Source organism: Cololabis saira, chromosome 17, assembly GCF_033807715.1.
Source record: "Cololabis saira isolate AMF1-May2022 chromosome 17, fColSai1.1, whole genome shotgun sequence".
Classification (NCBI taxonomy): Eukaryota; Metazoa; Chordata; class Actinopteri; order Beloniformes; family Belonidae; genus Cololabis; species Cololabis saira.
Window position 1 is genome coordinate 2,985,755 of NC_084603.1, and position 21,303 is coordinate 3,007,057.

Below are 21,303 nucleotides of genomic sequence, written 5' to 3' on the forward strand. Positions count from 1 at the left end.
TACGGGACACGGAAGAGTCACTGGAACTGTTTCACGCCATCGGTTACTCACATCCTGCCCTGAAACGGCCCTTCCCCGGGAGGACGTGTGGTGTTGAGAGGCAACTCTGGATCAGGGACGGCAGATCACACACCGCTGGTGAATAACAGTGATTCATTTGTTACCTGATGATCAAAACACAGAATCTGATGATCAAAACACAAAATTTGATCATCAAAACACAAAATTTGATCATCAAAACACAAAATCTGATGATCAAAACACAAAATTTGATCATCAAAACACAAAATTTGATCATCAAAACACAAAATTGTATCATCAAAACACAGAATCTGATGATCAAAACACAGAATCTGACGATCAAAACACAAAATTTGATCATCAAAACACAAAATATGATGATAAAAACACAAAATATGATCATCAAAACACAAAATTTGATCATAAAAACACAGAATCTGACGATCAAAACACAAAATTTGATCATCAAAACACAAAATATGATCATCAAAACACAATCTGATGATCAAAACACAAAATATGATCATCAAAACACAAAATATGATCATCAAAACACAAAATCTGATGATCAAAACACAAAATCTGATAATCAAAACACAAAATTTGATGATCAAAACACAATCTGATGATCAAAACACAAAATTTGATCATAAAAACACAAAATCTGATGATCAAAACCTGATGATCAAAACACAAAATTTAATCATCAAAACACAGAATCTGATAATCAAAACAAAAAAAAATTGATGATCAAAACACAATCTGATGATCAAAACACAAAATTTGATCATAAAAACACAAAATCTGATGATCAAAACACAAAATTTGATCATCAAAACACAAAATCTGATCATCAAAACACAAAATCTGGTGATCAAAACACAAAATATGATCATCAAAACACAAAATATGATGATCAAAACACAAAATTTGATCATCAAAACACAAAATTTGATCATCAAAACACAAAATCTGATGATAAAGACACAAAATTTGATCATCAAAACACAAAATTTGATCATCAAAACACAAAATCTGGTGATCAAAACACAAAATCTGATCATCAAAACACAAAATCTGATCATCAAAACACAAAATCTTATGATCAAAACACAAAATTTGATCATCAAAACAAAATCTGATGATAAAGACACAAAATTTGATCATCAAAACACAAAATTTGATCATCAAAACACAAAATCTGATGATCAAAACACAAAATTTGATCATCAAAACACAAAATTTGATCATCAAAACACAAAATTGTATCATCAAAACACAGAATCTGATGATCAAAACACAGAATCTGACGATCAAAACACAAAATTTGATCATCAAAACACAAAATATGATGATAAAAACACAAAATATGATCATCAAAACACAAAATTTGATCATAAAAACACAGAATCTGACGATCAAAACACAAAATTTGATCATCAAAACACAAAATATGATCATCAAAACACAATCTGATGATCAAAACACAAAATATGATCATCAAAACACAAAATATGATCATCAAAACACAAAATCTGATGATCAAAACACAAAATCTGATAATCAAAACACAAAATTTGATGATCAAAACACAATCTGATGATCAAAACACAAAATTTGATCATAAAAACACAAAATCTGATGATCAAAACCTGATGATCAAAACACAAAATTTAATCATCAAAACACAGAATCTGATAATCAAAACAAAAAAAAATTGATGATCAAAACACAATCTGATGATCAAAACACAAAATTTGATCATAAAAACACAAAATCTGATGATCAAAACACAAAATTTGATCATCAAAACACAAAATCTGATCATCAAAACACAAAATCTGGTGATCAAAACACAAAATATGATCATCAAAACACAAAATATGATGATCAAAACACAAAATTTGATCATCAAAACACAAAATTTGATCATCAAAACACAAAATCTGATGATAAAGACACAAAATTTGATCATCAAAACACAAAATTTGATCATCAAAACACAAAATCTGGTGATCAAAACACAAAATCTGATCATCAAAACACAAAATCTGATCATCAAAACACAAAATCTTATGATCAAAACACAAAATTTGATCATCAAAACACAAAATCTGATGATAAAGACACAAAATTTGATCATCAAAACACAAAATCTGATGATCAAAACACAAAATTTGATCATCAAAACACAAAATTTGATCATCAAAACACAAAATTGTATCATCAAAACACAGAATCTGATGATCAAAACACAGAATCTGACGATCAAAACACAAAATTTGATCATCAAAACACAAAATATGATGATAAAAACACAAAATATGATCATCAAAACACAAAATTTGATCATAAAAACACAGAATCTGACGATCAAAACACAAAATTTGATCATCAAAACACAAAATATGATCATCAAAACACAATCTGATGATCAAAACACAAAATATGATCATCAAAACACAAAATATGATCATCAAAACACAAAATATGATCATCAAAACACAAAATCTGATAATCAAAACACAAAATTTGATGATCAAAACACAATCTGATGATCAAAACACAAAATTTGATCATAAAAACACAAAATCTGATGATCAAAACCTGATGATCAAAACACAAAATTTAATCATCAAAACACAGAATCTGATAATCAAAACAAAAAAAAATTGATGATCAAAACACAATCTGATGATCAAAACACAAAATTTGATCATAAAAACACAAAATCTGATGATCAAAACACAAAATTTGATCATCAAAACACAAAATCTGATCATCAAAACACAAAATCTGGTGATCAAAACACAAAATATGATCATCAAAACACAAAATATGATGATCAAAACACAAAATTTGATCATCAAAACACAAAATTTGATCATCAAAACACAAAATCTGATGATAAAGACACAAAATTTGATCATCAAAACACAAAATTTGATCATCAAAACACAAAATCTGGTGATCAAAACACAAAATCTGATCATCAAAACACAAAATCTGATCATCAAAACACAAAATCTTATGATCAAAACACAAAATTTGATCATCAAAACACAAAATCTTATGATCAAAACACAAAATTTGATCATCAAAACACAAAATTTGATCATCAAAACCCAAAATTTGATCATCAAAACACAAAGCACAAGCAGTAATTCAGCATTTGGATGTGTGATTTCTCACTTCCTTTTGTGTTAATTAAAGCAACCGAGACCTTGAACTGCCATTAGGACCTAAATTTAAAAAAAAAAGAAAAGGAAAAATTAATTAAATAGACTGGACAGAAATCTGTGAAAGGGGGAGAAAAGGTGGAGGTGGAGAGAGAAACAAGGTTAAAAGAGGAGCACGTTGGAGCTGCTGCTCTGGATACAAGTCTCTGCTGCATGATTAACTTTATTGTAAATGTAGCCTTTCTATTTACACGGCCGGGGAAACAAAAAGCAGCAGAATGCAGGAATAGATGGAGGGAGGAAGGAGGGAGGAGAGGAGATGAGAGGAGGGAGGGATGTTGGTGTTGCTATGGCCTGCCCTCCCTGCTCACTGAGCCATTTCCTGTTTTTGACCTGAAATCTTTATTTAGAGCCAGCCCTCCTCGCTGCTCCGTATTCATGAGTCAACGCAGAGTCCAGGGAGATGAACGCAGGGCTAAAATCAGATCTGCTTCGCTGTGAAGGAACAGACGTACCTGGGTGGACTAATGGAAACACCGGCTCGGTACCGGAGCCTGAGATCCTGCTAGGAATCAGGAGAAAGCGTGGATCTGTAGAACTGTACGTTACTGTCTAATCCAGCGGTCGGCAACCAAAAACACAAAAAACAAATATGTCTGGAGCCGCAAAAACATGAAAAGTCTTGTATCATCTTAGAATGAAGAAACACATGCTGGATGTTTCTATATTAGTTAGAACTGGGTCCTCGGCTGTAAATGTAGCTGCTAATGTCTTTCCACATGTCTTTCCACATGAGTATTAGAGCCAGGCAGGAGAAAAATAAAAAGAATATTTTAGAGGAGGAAGTTTTTTTTTTCATTATGCACTTCGAGAAAAAAGTCAAAATGTTGAGAAAAAAGTCAAAATTTCGAGAAAAAAGTCAAAATGTCGAGATTAATCTTGAAGTACAATCTTGAGAAAAAAGTCAACATTTCAAGAAAAAAGTCGAAATTTCGAGAAAAAAGTCGAAATGTCGAGATTAATCTTGAAGTACAATCTGGAGAAAAAAATCGAGAAAAAAGTCGAAATGTAGAGAAAAAAGTTGATATGTTGAGATTAAAAAGGAAAGGAAAAGGGAAGAAAAAAAGAAAAAAAGGGAAAAAAAGAGAAAAAAAGGAAAAAAGAGAAAAAAGGAAAAAAGAAGCAAAAAAGGAAAAGAAGAAAAAAAAGAAGCAAAAAATGAAAAAAAAGGTCAAACATTTTTGAAAAAGCTCCAGGAGCCACTAGGGCGGCGCTAGAGAGCTGCAGGATGCTGATCCCTGATCTAACAAGAAGAGCCGAACTAATGGCACTTTTACACAACTCGACTCACCCTCGTTTATTTTTGATACCCAGATCAGAAGTAGGAGGTTGGAGAAGCTGCTGTGACGTATTTGACTCAGTGCGTTTACATGGGAAGTTTAATTCCTCTTTAATTCAGAATTAAAATTAAATCTGATTTAAAGTGAGTAAAAATTACCATGTAAACACCTAATTCCTCATTCCTCATTCTGAATTAGACTTAATTCCTAAGTAAGTGGCTGGTTTATTCTGATTTTAAATCCCAATGGAATAATGAATAGAATAAATCTATATATCGACATATCTGCATATAACTATACATCAGTATATATAAATAGAGATATAGATACACAAATACTGTACGTATAATATAACTCAATATATCTATATACATACCTACATATAACATTTCTATATCCATAATATACATGTATATATCTACCTGCTGTCACCTGTAGCAAAACAGCAAATACTTCTCCCAGAAAAAGTCACAATCTTTAATGTCGATACCAAAGTCCATCCTGATCCATCCAGAGGCTCCTTATTTCTTAGCTGCAGCATCAACACTATTTACAGTTAGATTACCTCACCACTTTGTCTTCATCGCGTTAAACCCTATATATATATATATATATATATATACATATATATATGTATATATATATATATATATATATATATATATATATATATATATATATATATATATATATATATATATATATATATATACATATATATATATATATATATACATATATATATGTATATATATATATATATATATATATATATATATATATATATATATATATATATATATATATATATATATATATATACATATATATATATGAAAACACAACTGCTGAATGTTTTTTGAGTTTAACCCCTTCCAGAAAGAAAGAAAGAAAGAAAGAAAGAAAGAAAGAAAGAAAGAAAGAAAGAAAGAAAGAAAGAAAGAAAGAAAGAAAGAAAGAAAGAAAGAAAGAAAGAAAGAAAGAAAGAAAGAAAGAAAGAAAGAAAGAAAAAGCAATGTTACAAACCTGCGTGCATGTGGTGGGCGGGGCCAGATCAGTGGGCGGGGCCATAACAAGTGGGCGGGGCCACATTGACATCTCGATTGTCGGGGCAGCTGCTCGGTTTCAGCTCCTGCTGCCTTCAGGAGCGGCTCGGAAACTTGGACACTTTAACTAAATGGATTCTGCCTGCACTTGTTACATTAAGCTTTGTGTTAAACTTTGTGTGGTTATGGAGTCTAGACTAGTCTAGAGTCTAGACTGAAGTTTACAGCGGTTAATTCGTTATACTCTACATACATGTAGGTGAATATTGATGATGTAAATGAAAATCCAAACTTAAAACGTGAACCGCTGACATATTCTCTATTGTTGTGTTATAATTTATCTGTATGGGTTGATAATGTATGCGGAGTAAAACTATGGAACAGTATCAATGTGGAGATAAAATAATGCTCAAATGTGACTATATTCAAGAAAAGATATAAGGAATCCCTCTTTATGAGGTATAATGCATATATGTATTGTATATACAATAACATATACATATACATATATATATATATATATATATATATATATATATATATATATATATATATATATATATATATATGTATGTATATATATATATATATATATATATATATATATATATATATATATATATATATGTATATGTATATGTTATTGTATATACAATACATATATGCACAGAAATATTAATAAAATACAATATTTTCTCTTTTCGTTAATGTTATCCCACATTTGGATAAAATTTTGTAAAATAATAATAATAAAAAGTTATTACATTTTGAGCAGATTATTACAAAATGCACTTGCAACTTTTTTATTCTCTAGAAAATGTAATAACATGGTGCATTATGTAATAACAATTCTAAAGCATAGTTTATTTGTTTGTTATTGGCCTATATAATTCCAAACTAAAGTCATATTTGGAGTTTTATACATAGATTTATTGGGCTCCATAGCTGTGAGGGAAATTGCATAAAAAACAACAAAAGTCACTCTTGTATAAATTCATTGTTAAACAAACAATAATAATAGATATTATTAAATAATGTACCATGTTATTACATTTCCTAGAAAATAAAAAAGTTGCAAGTGCATTTTATAATAATCTTCTCAAAATGTAATAACTTATTACATAATGTTGCAAAATGTATTACAAAATGGGGCAATTTGTTACAAAATTAAATGAAAAAGTTATTACATTTTGGATGTTATTATTATTTTTATTTTATATTTATTTGATATGGACATTGCAATTACATTGGACAAACCAGATGCATTGTTTAAGTGTTTTAGCACAAGTGCTAATTTGCAACACTTCGCAAAATATTAAGATAACAAGAATGGGAAAAAAAAAAAAAAAAGTAAAAATAATAAAATAAATAAATGAAAATGAAAAAAAAACAAAAGCAACAAAACAATTGAAAAAATAAAAAATAAAAATAAAAAGTAAAAATAATAAAATAAATAAATGAAAATGAAAAAAAAAACAAAAGCAACAAAACAATTGGAAAGGAAATCAAAGAAATACAAACAGTTTTGCCCCCTTTACAGAAAGAAGTGTTGCATTGTGGGATGAGACAGTCATGTTTATTACAAAATGCGGCTCAACAGGGAGCCGGTAATTCCGGAGGTCCGTGAACGCAGCGCTCCTCCTCCTATCAGCGCCATCATTGTGCTGGTGGAGCCCGTAATTCCGAGGGTCCGTGAACGCCGCAGCGCCATCATTGCGAGTCCGAGTCTCGGGGAATTAGGACGCTCTGTTTCTGTTTTCTGTTTTCTGTTTTCTGCAGCAGAAAGGATTGTTTTAAACCCAGAAAACCCCCCACAACCTCCATGTTTCTCCTCAGACCTCCTGCGGACCTGGATGTGGTGAGAAATCCCCCGTTTCCTTCCCTTTTCTTGCCCTTTTTGCTGAGGGGAAAAGCTGGACATACCTGCGCTGTTAGTTGTAACGCTTTATTCTAGTAACGAGTATTAATGAGTAATAACTGGGGACTGGGGTCTTTGCTGGGGGTGAAACTTTTTAAAGAGTGCTCGGATCGGGCTCTGATGGGGCAACAGATGACAAACAAACTTCACTTTCACTTCCATAATGAAGAAAACGGCGTAAATGGAGTGAAATGTCCGGAGAAATAGTTGAGTTTAGTGACCTATATTAAAGAGCGGCTCTGTGACGTCACAGTCCGGGTAGTGACCAGCTGAGAGAAACACAAACATGTGGTTTTAGTTTTTAAAGGGGGGGTGTAGTTGTAGTTTTTAAAGGGGGGTTGTAGTTGTAGTAGTTGTAGTTTTTAAAGGGGGGTTGTAGTTGTAGTAGTTGTAGTAGTTGTAGTTTTTAAAGGGCTCAGTTTCATAACATGGACAGCACTATTTCAGTTTTTCCTGCGTCTTGACCCATAAATAACAATGTAGTGACGTCAGATTCACCTGGATTATCACATACACTGCAAAAACTCAAAATCTTAACAAGAATATTCGTCTTATTTCTAGTTAAAATGTCTCATTTTTAGTCAAAAAAATCTCATTACACTTAAAACAAGACTCATCACTGCAAAAACAACAATTTTCACCTGTTTCAAGTAGATTTTCACTTAAAATTTACTTGAAACAGGTGAAAATTGTCAAATAAGTTATTTTTCTGGTAATGACTCTTGTTTTAAGTGTAATGAGATTTTTTGACTGAAATGAGACATTTTAACTAGAAATAAGACAAATATTCCTGGTAAGATTTAGAGTTTTTGCAGTGTATAAATCATCTAAATATGTGGATAACTGCAGGTTTTACAATCTGTGTCTTAAACATCTCTAACGACTAAAACAGGACTTTAAAATATGTGAACCCTTGGATTTACCAGTTTTTCTGCTTTTTTTCTGGTTAAAATGCCTGTTTTTATGTCATTTTGAAGGAATATTTGATACTTTAGGTAGTTTTGTCCTGATGTTTGCATGTAAACCCCCCCAAAAATAGATATATTAAAGAGCGGCTGTGACGTCATCAGTCCGGTTTATTGAGCTGAGAGAAACGTGTGGTTGGAGTAGTTGTAGTTTTAGTTGTAGTTTTAGTTGTAGTTTTAGTTGTAGTAGTTGTAGTAGTTGTAGTAGTTGTAGTAGTTGTAGTTGTTGTAGTAGTTGTAGTAGTTGTAGTAGTTGTAGTAGTTGTAGTAGTTGTAGTAGTTGTAGTAGTTGTAGTAGTTGTAGTTGTAGTAGTTGTAGTTGTAGTAGTTGTAGTTGTAGTAGTTTAGTTTTTTGGGGGGGGGATCAGTTTCATAACATGGACAGCATTATTTCAGTTCTTCCTGTCTTTCTTTAAAATTTTTTATTTATTTATTTATTCTTTATTTCATTCATTGATAAAATAAAACAACAAACTATTTAATATAAACACAAACGTTCCTAAACTCTGAATGAAAGGGAACCAGAAATAAGAATAATCTTATTTAATCTGCCCCTTTTTCCCAAGAAATCAATTTACTAAGAACGTAAATTAAAAAACAACAACAAAGTAAAGAAAAAACAAAACTAAAATTAAATATCTGCCGACACAGAAAGTTACGTTCCTGTTTAGTTCCAGGTTATAATTCAGTTAATCCCATGACAATCAAACGTAACTAACATATTTCATTATATTTCTTAACTACAGGCTTTAATTGTTCTTTTGAATGTAAAGTTTGATTTGATTCTTTGTTTTCTTTATTCAGATAAAACATAAACTGATTCTTTCTCAGAAACACAACGTTCCATCAGTTTAGTCCTGAATCTTGGTTTTTTAAAGATCTCTGTTCCTTTTAAGTTAAACTTGTTTTCTTGCTGTGTGTTAAACTTCACTAACGACTAAAGCAGGACTTTAAAGTATGTGAACCCCTGGATTTACCTGTTTTTCTGCTTTTTTTCTGGTTAAAATACCTGTTTTAAAGTCATTTTGAGGGAATATTTGGTACTTTTAGGTAGTTTTGTCTACATGTTTGCATTTAAACCCCCCTAAAGATAGTTGAGATGTAGTGACCTTTATTATAGAGATATTAACTTGTTACAAGGATGGATATTGTGTAAAATTTTAAAATGAATTTCTCTGATCTTATTAGAGATACAACATTTAAAGGAACAACCAAACTTTACACAGGTTTATGTTAATCTAATTGTGAGTTCCAAAAACATTTAATTATGGAAAACCTTCCTTATATGTTTGTTTGTTCATTCTCTGTCTGTTAAATCTAAGTTTTTCCTGCGTTTTGACCCAAAAATAACAATGTAGTGACGTCAGATTCACCTGGATTATCACACACACTGCAAAAACTCCAAATCTTACCAAGAATATTTGTCTTATTTCTAGTTAAAATCTCTCATTTTTAGTCATTACACTTAAAACAAGACTCATCACTGCAAAAACAACAATTTTCACCTGTTTCAAGTAGATTTTCACTTAAAATAAGTAGAAAAATCTGATTTTTTTGCTTGTAATAAGAAGATAAATCTTGTTCCACTGGCAGATTTTTCTACTTATTTCAAGTGAAAATTTACTTGAAACAGGTGAAAATTGTGAAATAACAAGTTATTTTTCTGGTAACGACTTTTGTTTTAAGTGTAATGAGATTTTTTGACTAAAAATGAGATATTTTAACTAGAAATAAGACAAATATTCCTGGTAAGATTTAGAGTTTCTGGTTAAAATACCTGTTTTTGTGTCATTTTGAAGGAATATTTGATACTTTAGGTAGTTTTTTTTACATGTTTGCATTTAAACCTCCTAAACAACTTTGTTCTTCATCTAGACTTTTCTTCAGATTCAGATTCCAACACTGGGCCTTTGAGCATCAGCTGATACGAGTATTGATTGTTATTACGACTGTTAACTCCTGTTTTTACATCTGTAAGTGAGAAACGAACCACAGTCGGGAGAGAATAGAAACCCACACTTTGAGAGTCAGATCTCTTAACTAAGTAAATGTGTTAAAAACAGATTAACAGGTAAAGTCTAACTGGAGCTGCTGTGGCCTAAACTCTCCTCTAAATCATGTTTAGAAAGCCTTAATAAGTGTTCATATCGACGTAATAATAAAATAAAGTTGTGATTTATATATTACTCACATTAACTACCAGAGTTGTATATTTTTGCCAGATTGCAGCAACTTTAACTCGGTGTTTGAGGTAAAAAGAGCGGTTGAAGTGATGATGCTAGCAGCAAAAACCAGGAATATTTGTCTTATTTCTAGTTAAAATGTCTCATTTTTAGTCAGAAAATCTCATTACACTTAAAACAAGATTCATTATCAGATAAATAACTTGTTATTTGACAATTTTCACCTGTTTCAAGTAAATTTCCACTTGAAATAAGTAGAAAAATCTGCCAGTGGAACAAGATTTATCTTCTCATTATAAGCAAAAAAATCTTGTTCCACTGGCAGATTTTTCTACTTATTTTTCTTTTAAAACTGGAGCTTTTTCAAAAATGTTTGACCTTTTTTTTTTTTTCCTTTTTTTAAATCTTTTTTTTCCCTTTTTTCTTTTTTCTTCTTCTTCTTTCCTTTTTAATCTCGACATTTTGACTTTTTTCAAGATTTTTTTTTACAAGATTTATCTTCTCATTACAAGCAAAAAAATCTTGTCCCACTGGCAGATTTTTCTACTTATTTTAAATTAAAATCTACTTGAAACAGGTGAAAACTGTTGTTTTTTCCGGTGATGAGTCTTGTTTTAAGTGTAATGAGATTTTTTTAGTCAAAAAATCTCATTACACTTAAAACAAGAGTCATCACCAGAAATATAACTTGTTATTTGAGCATTTTCACCTGTTTCAAGAAAATTTTCACTTGAAATAAGTAGAAAAATCTGCCAGTGGAACAAGATGTTTTAAGTGTAATGAGATTTTTTAACTAAGAATGAGACATTTTAACTAGAAATAAGACAAATATTCTTGTTAGATTTAGAGTTTTTGCAGTGTAATAATGCCGGGATCCGTGCACGCTGCAGTAATAAACCAGACCATAATAACTACAGACTTCTGTAACGTTTCTGCAGGGGTTCCTCTCTTTCTCCTGAGATGGTGGAACGAGTTTAGAGGCTTGTTGAGCCGCATTTTGTAATAAACTTCCAAAATGTAATAACTATGTCATTTCATTTTGTAATAAATTTTGCCGCATTATATAATAAGTTATTACATTTTTAGAAGATTATTACAAAATTCACTGGCAACTTTTTTATTCTCTAGAAAATGTAAAAACATGGTGCATTATGTAATAACAATTCTAAAACATAGTTTGTTTGTTTGTTATTGGCATATATAATTCCAAACTAAAGTTATATTTGGAGTTTTATACATGGATGTATTGGGCTACATAGCTCTGAGGGAAATTGCATAAACAACAACAATAATAGGTATTATTACATAATGCACCATGTTATTACATTTCCTAGAAAATAAAAAAGTTGCAAGTGCATTTTATAATAATCTTCTCAAAATGCAATAACTTATTACATAATGTGCCAAAATTTGTTACAAGATGCAACGTTATTACAAAATGAAATGAAAAAGTTATTACATTTTGGACGTTTATTACAAAATGCACAGTTATTACAAAATGCATCCAGTTCATGCATCTGCAGCTTTTCTTACTTTTATTAGTTTATAAGTTGATCTTGGAGAGTCTCTTTCTGTGGTTTTTCTCTAGTATGTCCAGATAAACATCAGCATCTTTGAAAAACAACCGTGTATTTGTACAAACGTCTCTCCCGGATCACATGACCAGTGACTACGACTGCAGGAAAGAGAGTAAACACCAACGTGGAGACGGAACGACGCGCGTTAATGCCCAGCATTCTGCAGGAGAATTTACAAAAAGCTATTTTTAAAAGACAAACATGTGACATGTCTCACATGTAAAGACTGAAAAGCAGAGTTTAAATCTAAAACCAGACGCTCGACCAGTTTCCTCCATCAATCCAAGCGTAGAAACTCCTACACTGCAAAAACTCTAAATCTAACAAGGATATTTGTCTTATTTCTAGTTAAAATGTCTCATTTTTAGTAAAAAAATCTCATTACTCTTAAAACAAGACTCATTACTGGAAAAAACAACAATTTTCACCTGTTTCAAGTAGATTTTCACTTGAAATAAGTAGAAAAATCTGCCAGTGGAACAAGATTTTTTTGCTTGTAATAAGAAGATAAATCTTGTAAAAAAAAAAATCTTGAAAAAAGTCAAAATGTCTAGAAAAAAGTCAAAATGTCGAGATAAAAAAGGAAAGGAAAAAAGAAGAAAAAAAAGAAAAAAAAGGGGAAAAAAAGATTTAAAAAAGGAAAAAAAAAGGTCAAACATTTTTGAAAAAGCTCCAGTTTTAAAAAAATAAGTAGAAAAATTATTTTTTTCTACTTATTTTTCTACTTATTTCAAGTGAAAATTTACCCCTCACAAAAATAAGAGAAATAGAGAAACATATTTTCTCATCAACAAAGGATATTTTACATAAACATATTTTAAAATTTTCAAGTGACAAAATAACATATTTGGAACCATTTTTCAGATTTTTTCAGTTATTTTATTGTCTGAAAAACGGTTGTTTTCTGGCACTACCTTGTTCTCTATAGCTGATATAACATGAATTACTCCTATGTGGGATCAATAAAGTTCTTATTTTTGCCATCTGAGAACATTAAATATATTATATTTGGTATATAACTGTTTCCCAAGTATATTAGTGCGTGTGTGAATGAATAAATGAGACGTAAAACGTACATTTCTTTGTAGAAAGATGCTTTATGAAAATAAGGAAAAAATAGGAAGAAATTATGAAAAAAAGAGGAAGAAAGAGGAGAAAAATATGAAAAAATAGGAAAAAGTTGAAAAAAGAGGGAAAAATAGGAAAACATAGGAAAAAAATAGAAAAAAAGAGGGCAAAAAGAGAAAAGAAAGAAAAGAGGAAAAAAAGATTAAAAAAAAGATGAAAAAAAGAAAAAAGATGAAAAAAGAGGGGAAAAAGGAGTAAAAAAGAGGGAAAAAAGAGAAAAAAGAGGAGAAAAATAGGAAAAACGAGAAAAGAAAGAAAACAGGAAATAGAGGAACAAAGAAGAAAAAAAGATGAAAAAAGAGAAAAAATTATCAAAAAAGAGGGAAAAAAGATAAAAAGAAGAAAAAAGAGAAAAAGGAGGGAAAAAAGAAAAAAGAAAAGGAAAAAAAAGAGAAAAAAGAGGGAAAAAAGAAAAAAGAAAAGGAAAAAAAAGAGAAAAAAGAGGGAAAAAAGAAAAAAGAAAAAAAAAATGGAAAAAAAGAAAAAAGCAGAAAAAAGAGGGAAAAAAGAGAAAAAAAATAAGAAAAGAGGGAAAAGGAAAAAAAGAGGAAAAAAGTGCGCGTGTGAATGAATCAATGAGACGTAAAACGTACATTTCTTTGTAGAAAGGTGCTTTATGAAAATAAGTCCATTTACTTGTATTAGTTTACAGTCTTGAACATCCAATATGGAGGAGACGGTGACGTATCAGCAGCTCCATGGGAGGAGGAGGATGGATATGATTAAAACATCTACGTATTATGTCTCTGGGTTTTCACTCGTCTTGTTGTGACACGGGGCTGAAACGCCGTCGCCGATGAGGAACTGGTTTTGTTTTTAAAGGCTATTCTGAATGAAAGTCCTGGCGTTTTATTGCTATAATCTGCTACCGAGCCGCGGTTCACTTCCCCCAGGCTCCTGTGCAGTTTCAACCTCTTTTCTTATCATTTTATTCCTTTTATTTGTTATTTATGTTTTAATTAAAGTGTCTTGCCGCTTTTAATGCACTGCAAAAACTCAAAATCTCACCAGGAATATTTGTCTTATTTCTAGTTAAAATGTCTCATTTTTAGTCAAAAAATCTCATTACCCTTAAAACAAGAGTCATTACCAGAAAGATAACTTGTTATTTGACAATTTTCACCTGTTTCAAGTAAATTTTCACTTGAAATAAGTAGAAAAATCTGCCAGTGGGACAAGATTTATCTTCTTATTACAAGCAAAAAAATCTTGTTCCAGCTTTTTCAAAAATGTTTGACCTTTTTTTTTCTTTTTTTAATTTTTTTCCCTTTTTTCTTTTTTTCTTCTTCTTTCCTTTCCTTTTTATTCTCGAAATTTAAACTTTTTTTCGAAACATTTAGATTTTTTTCAAGATTTTCTTTTTACAAGATTTATCTTTTCATTACAAGCAAAAAAATCTTGTTCCACTGGCAGATTTTTCTACTTATTTTAAGTGAAAATCTACTTGAAACAGGTGAAAATTGTTGTTTTTTCCAGCGATGAGTCTTGTTTTAAGTGTAGTGACATTTTTTTGACTAAAAATGAGTCATTTTAACTAGAAATAAGACAAATATTCCTGGTCAGATTTTGAGTTTTTGCAGTGCAGTCGTTTGTCTCTTTTTAACATGCTTTTAACTTTAAAAAGAAACCTGTTGTTGTTGGTTCCTGCTGTTCCTCGTGGCTCAGAGGAAAAGTTGTAGGTTTTTATTTATCTGCTTGACCTTTGAGTCCGTTGGTTTGAGTTCCTGCAGACGCCGGAGCGTCGGGGGAAGAGAGAACCGACGCTGCGTTTGACAGAGTTTTACAGCATTTTACAGCATTTTACAGCGACAGAGAGAGTAACTGTATTCAGGAGTAGGAAGTGATCCGGGGCCGGCGAGCCGCCGGAGGCCGCAGGGTTTTCAGCAGCGTTTTCAGCAGCGTTTTCTGCAGCCAGAGCCAGAGCCAGAGCTCGGTGCTGCAGCTCAAGCTGCTGTTTTGTAACCAGGACTGTTACGTAAGAGACGGTAGTGGATTCCTGATCTGAGAGTCATGTGATCTCACACACACACACACACACACGCACGCACGCACGCACGCACGCACGCACGCACGCACGCACGCACGCACGCACGCACGCACGCACGCACACACACACACACACGTGGACCTTGTTTCCAGCTGTGATTGGTTTATTTATTATTGACAGTGCGAAGGCTCTATTGTATCTGTAGGAATTGTAGTGACGTAATGAGGGCCTTTTTTCCAGCTAAACGTGCCCCAAAAGTCACCAAATTTTGCACCAAGCCAGGCCTGGAGATAAATGTGATATTTAATGGTTTGCATTAATGGGCGTGGCCTAACGGCTCAACAGCGCCCCCTAGAAAACTTTGTGCCTCAAGCCCCACAATACGGTTTGACGTACATGCACGAAAATCGCTACACACCTGTATCATGGCGCAACTTAAACAAAAGTCTCTTGGCGCCATGGCCGAAACCGAACAGGAAGTCGGCCATTTTGACCATTTTGAATTAATCGTGTGATTTTGGCGAAATTTATACCATTTCTTCGGCCGTTAATTCAGCCCGAACCGTAACGTGCACCCAGGTGTGTTATACATCAAAATGTGCGTCTCCATCCTGCGACGACGCACATTACTTTTCTCAGTCAAAAGTGTTACCATGGCGACGCTAGACGCCAAAAAGCGCGCCACCCTTTCATCTGATTGGTCCATACAAAAAAAACGTTGTGCCTCAAGCCCCATAATACGGTTTGACGTACATGCACGAAAATCGGTACACACCTGTATCATGTCGCAGCTTAAAGAAAAGTCTCTTGGCACCATGGCCGAAACCCAACAGGAAGTCGGCCATTTTGAATTAATCGTCATTTTGGCGCAATTTATGCCATTTTCACGTGTCGTACTTTAACGAACTCCTCCTAGCAGGATCGTCCGTTCGACATAAAACTCGCTCAGGAGACACAAAAGACGTTAACGATGAAAACTTATCAAAATCGTGAGTTTCCGTGAAATGGCGTGGCCGTGGCGCCGCGTCAAACTTCAATGCTAAACAGGAAGAGATACCAGTAGCTGGTTGGTCCATATTTGATAGTTCCTACTTTCTGCCATAACCTTTGAACGGGTTGTGATAAAGACTCGTGGCTGGTTTCATCGGACTCAGTTTTGAGTCCTTAACCTTTATTGGTGAATATTGCACGCGCGAGGGCCCGTTCATCCATTCATCGCTGCTTGCAGCTTTAATTTTAGTTGGGACTTAGTTCCACTGAGATCTGTCCTTGTTGAGCCGCATTTAGTAATAAATGTCCAAAATGTAATAACTTTGTCATTTCATTTTGTAATAAACTTCCCCAACGCATTTTGTAATAAATTTTGCAGCATTATTAGTTATTACATTTTGAGAAGATTATTACAAAATGCACTTTTTTATTCTCTAGAAAATGTAATAACATGGTGCATTATGTAATAACAATTCTAAAGCATAGTTTATTTGTTTGTTATTGGCCTATATAATTCCAAACTTCAAATAGGAAACTAAAGTTATATTTGGAGTTTTATACATAGATTTATTGGGCTACATAGCTCTGAGGGAAATTGCATTAAAAAAAAGTCACTCTTGTATAAATTCATTGTTAAACAATAATAATAGCTATTATTACATAATGCACAATGTTATTACGTTTCCTAGAAAATAAAAAAAGTTGCAAGTGCATTTTATAATAATCTTCTCAAAATGCCATAAATTTATTACAAAATGCGGCAGTTTATTACAAAATCAAATGACAAAGTTATTACATTTTGGACGTTTATTACAAAATGACGACTCAACAGTCGTCCCTTTTTGCCTCAAACAGAAGCTTCTTTCAGACAAACGTCTCCGTCCATCAGGTCACGTGACCGTCAGGTCACATGACCAGGTCACGTGACCGCGGCTGACAGGTTCCTGGTGTGTTGACGGTGGTTGTGTTGACGTTCCTCCGTCTCCGTCCAGACGATCTCGTGATTGCTCATCATGTGATGCAGGAGTCGCTCCAACGCCGACAGACAAATCTGTTTCTGCAGGAAACTTTTCTTGTGTTTTAGTGACTCGTTTTAGCAGCTTCTTCTCCCGGACCGAAAGTTGCTCTGGTCAAGGAAAATTCTGACTAAATATCGTCGTCAACGAACCTTCATCACCTGAGGAAAACAAGACGAATCGGAAATGCTAGTCATGTGACGTGATGATAATTAAATATATAGGCATTAGACATAAAAAAAAAGACATTAAAAGCAGCTTCAGTTTGAATGTGTCACCTCCACGTTGGAGGTTGGGAGCGTCTCCTCGTTCACACCAGAGAGCTGGTAGGAAACGATATGCACGCTCTGTTTCTCCTGCTGACACATTTGCCTGTTTTATTGGGAGCCGATGCAAAAGAGAGACTTTAAAAACAGTTTTCCCGGAGATGAAGTCGTGCTTCATGAATGTGCTCAGAAATGTCTGAAGCAGCAGTCGGTCCCCGACCGACCAATCAGAAACATCCTCCTCCGGTGCTGCATCCGGTGTATCCGGTTGGATCAAACAGCCGTATCTCGTTCACGTCGATGGAAAAATCGTAGTTTTTACTTAACTGGTATCGAAATTTAAATAATTGAATTATTTTATTAGGGCCCGAGCACTTACATTGCGAAGGCCCTGTTGTATCTGTAGGAAATGTTCTCGTTCTCATTTTTCTGATGAAATGATGGCCTTTTTTTCCCCCTAAACGTGCCCCAAAAGTCACCAAATTTTGCACCAAGCCAGGCCTGGTGATAAATGTGATATTTAATGGTTTGCATTAATGGGCGTGGCCTAACGGCTCAACAGCGCCCCCTAGAAAACTTTGTGCCTCAAGCCCCACAATACGGTTTGACGTACATGCACGAAAATCGCTACACACCTGTATCATGTCACAACTTAAAGAAAAGTCTCTTGGCACCATGGCCCAAACCCAACAGGAAGTCGGCCATTTTGAATTAATCATGTAATTTTGGCGCAATTTATGCCATTTCTTCGACAGTTAATACGGCCCGAACCGTAACGTGCACCCAGGTGTGTTATACATCAAAATGTGCGTCTCCATCCTGCGCATTACTTTTCTCAGTCAAAAGCGTTACCGTGGTGACGCTAGACGCCAAAAAGCGCACCCCTCCCTTCATGTGATTGGTCCATATTTGCTAGTTCCTATTTTCTGCCATAACTTTTCAATAGTTTGACATAAAGACTCGTGGGTGGTGTCATCGGACTCGGTATTGAGTCCTTGAACATAATTGGTGCAAATTAACCCCGCCCCTTCTTCTGATTGGTCGATATCTGATAGTTCCTACTTTCTACCATAACTTTTGAATGGTTTGATACAGAGAGTCGTGGGTGGTTTTATCCACTAAATGTCCAGTTCTGAAGAATCTACATGCGAGTCATACAAGCTTCCACTGCAGCCTGAACGTGCACAAGGACCGTTCATCGCTGCTTGCAGCTTTAATTTTTTTTGTTTTGTAAAAGAAACACTTGTAGTGTTGTGAGGGTGCAGCGTATTTTTATCCCCAAACTGGCAGAAATCCGATCCGTACTTCCAAAACAAAGTCGGCTCGGCAGCTGCTACAACCCATAGCTACAACCGCGGAAGTGTTTTATTTATTTATCTTCAAATGGTTAAGCGGTAAAAGTAATGGTAAAAGTTGTAAAAGTGAAACCCGCTACCCAGAGAGAATCACAGGAATACGTTTCATCCCAAAACAAATGGTAAATTACGAAAAATGTCTGCTTCGTATAAAGCTACGTGGACGTCCAACACCTTCCACCGTGCTATCAGCTAAACTCATCAAAATATATTGTTTTTTAAACTCGAGGTGATTCTTTTTATTTATATGTAGTTGCTGTTGATTTTCTTTGGTCCATTAATGAGAAATAAATTGATGTAAAACCCTGTTTTTACAATGAAAGATGACGGGAGACATGACAGTTTTGGGGGCGGGGCTTGACAAAGTCTCAATTGTTACCGGAAGAACGTGAAAGTGCGTGTGGCGCCACCTAGCATTGTGGAGGTGAACGCACCTCACTCAATAATCGAGTCTCTTCATGTTTACGTGGATTTTTCTCCGAACTTCTAGTTTAATCCTCAGCTGGATTTAGACAAACATGTGACGCTACAATGCACTATTTCTACTCTCGGCTTCGTCTGGAATGTGTTTACTAGTTCAACACTGTGTGTGTGTGTGTGTGTGTGTGTGTGTGTGTGTGTGTGTGTGTGTGTGTGTGTGTGTGTGTGTGTGTGTGTGTGTGTGTGTGTGTGTGTGTGTGTATTTGTGTATGTGTGTATGTGTGTGTGTGTGTGTGTGTGTGTGTGTGTGTGTGTGTGTGTGTGTGTGAGAGGCATGCCTACACACTGTCACATGGTTGGACAGTGTCGTCCTCCAGTGCGGAGCCGAGTGTATCACCCTGGATTCACACTGAAAGTAGGGCTGGGCGATATGGACCAAAAGTCATATCTCAATATTTTCTAGCTGAATGTCGATACTCGATATATATCTCGATATTTTTTCTGTGCCTTAATTGGGGTTTCCCCCAAAGCATTATAGCATAGCATCTCTGTTAGCATCTCTGTTAGCATCTCTGTTAGCTTCATTTTTTTCTGAGGCAAACCCTTAAAAAAACAGTCAGTTTTAATACAAAGCCTCGTGCCAAATGTCACACAGGTTCCTTTATTAAAGGAGCATGAGGCTCCTTTTAATAAATGAGACTCATTAGCGCCACCCTTCGCCATGACGGCCGGTCTGCACAAAATCAAAATGTAAAAAACAAATGAAATAAAAATAAACTGCCGGCATATAAAGAAAAAAAATGCTTCTTGAATAAAATAAAACAAATATCCTTTCCCTGCATAACAATTAAATTAAAATACACTCTGCAATTAATACAAAGGCAAACAGGCAGAATTTTCCACTGAGGTTGACAGTTGTGCAAATAACAAAACATTTGTGCAAATCTCAAATAAAACATTCAAGTCAATTTGTCAGAAAATAAGCTACATCAAAATCCAAAAAAAAAAAAAAAAAAAAAAAGTTTTAATAATCGATATAAACGATATTGTCTTGTACCATATCGCATTTGAAAATATATCGATATGTATTAAAATCTCTATATATCGCCCAGCCCTAACTGAAAGCGTCTAAAATCTCCTGACTCCTGCTTGGTGGATTCACACTGAAGTGGGCGGGGCCTGAAGTGGGCGGGGCTAAAGCTGCGCTGCAGAACTGGAGGGAACAAAGTGTATATATTCTACAACAGTGATTCCCAATCTTTGGGTCGCAGCCCCCTGGTGGGCCGCGAAGGTATTGGAAGTGGGCCGCCAAATCATTTCCAAAAAAGTATGATTTTTGTTGGGGGGGAATATAATTATATAAAAATATACAGAATAATGTTTTAAATGTTAAAACTCAGTTACGTTTAAAATTATATTAAAAATTTAAATAGTTTAAATATTATTTTCATTATTTTGTTTTGTTTTCCTTCAAGTATTAGACATGTGACAAGCAAATGGGCGATAGGAACTTTTGTTGTTATCGGTCGGACCACTTTGCAGCGGGACTGCATTACACTTGACTTATTTACGTTTGATGCTGATACCTGAAACTGGAGTATAAAGATGGATAGCTGGCTAGCAACAGGGTGAATTAAAAAGTTCGGAGGTGGGCCGCCAACATTTTTGAGACATAAAAGTGGGTCCTGAGTTGGAAAAGATTGGGAAACACTGGTCTACATATATCTACATATAGCTGCACATATTCAGTTTCCTATCTCACCATGGATCACACTTTGGGAAGCTTCTTTATATTTTAGCGTTATTTCTGCGTAGATAAGAGAGAGTTTGATACTCCTTAACGTTATTTCTGCATAGATAAGAGGTAGTTTGATGCTCCTTAACCAGGTTGGTCCTGGATCAACATCAACCA

At 33.9% G+C, this 21,303-nt stretch overlaps 1 protein-coding gene across 2 annotated transcripts in view; it reads left to right on the top strand.

Annotated features, from left to right (window-relative positions):
• sertad2b (SERTA domain containing 2b) overlaps window positions 1–21,303 on the top strand; it is a 67,594-nt gene that overhangs the window by 29,215 nt on the left and 17,076 nt on the right. Inside the window, exon 1 of one of the 2 annotated variants that reach the window (XM_061745311.1) lies at window positions 7,008–7,444. The exons of the other annotated variant lie outside the window; for it this stretch is intronic. The gene's annotated coding sequence lies outside the window, so the exon portion shown is untranslated. Of the gene's footprint in view, window positions 1–7,007; window positions 7,445–21,303 lie in introns of those variants that run through there. 2 annotated transcript variants of the gene reach the window in all.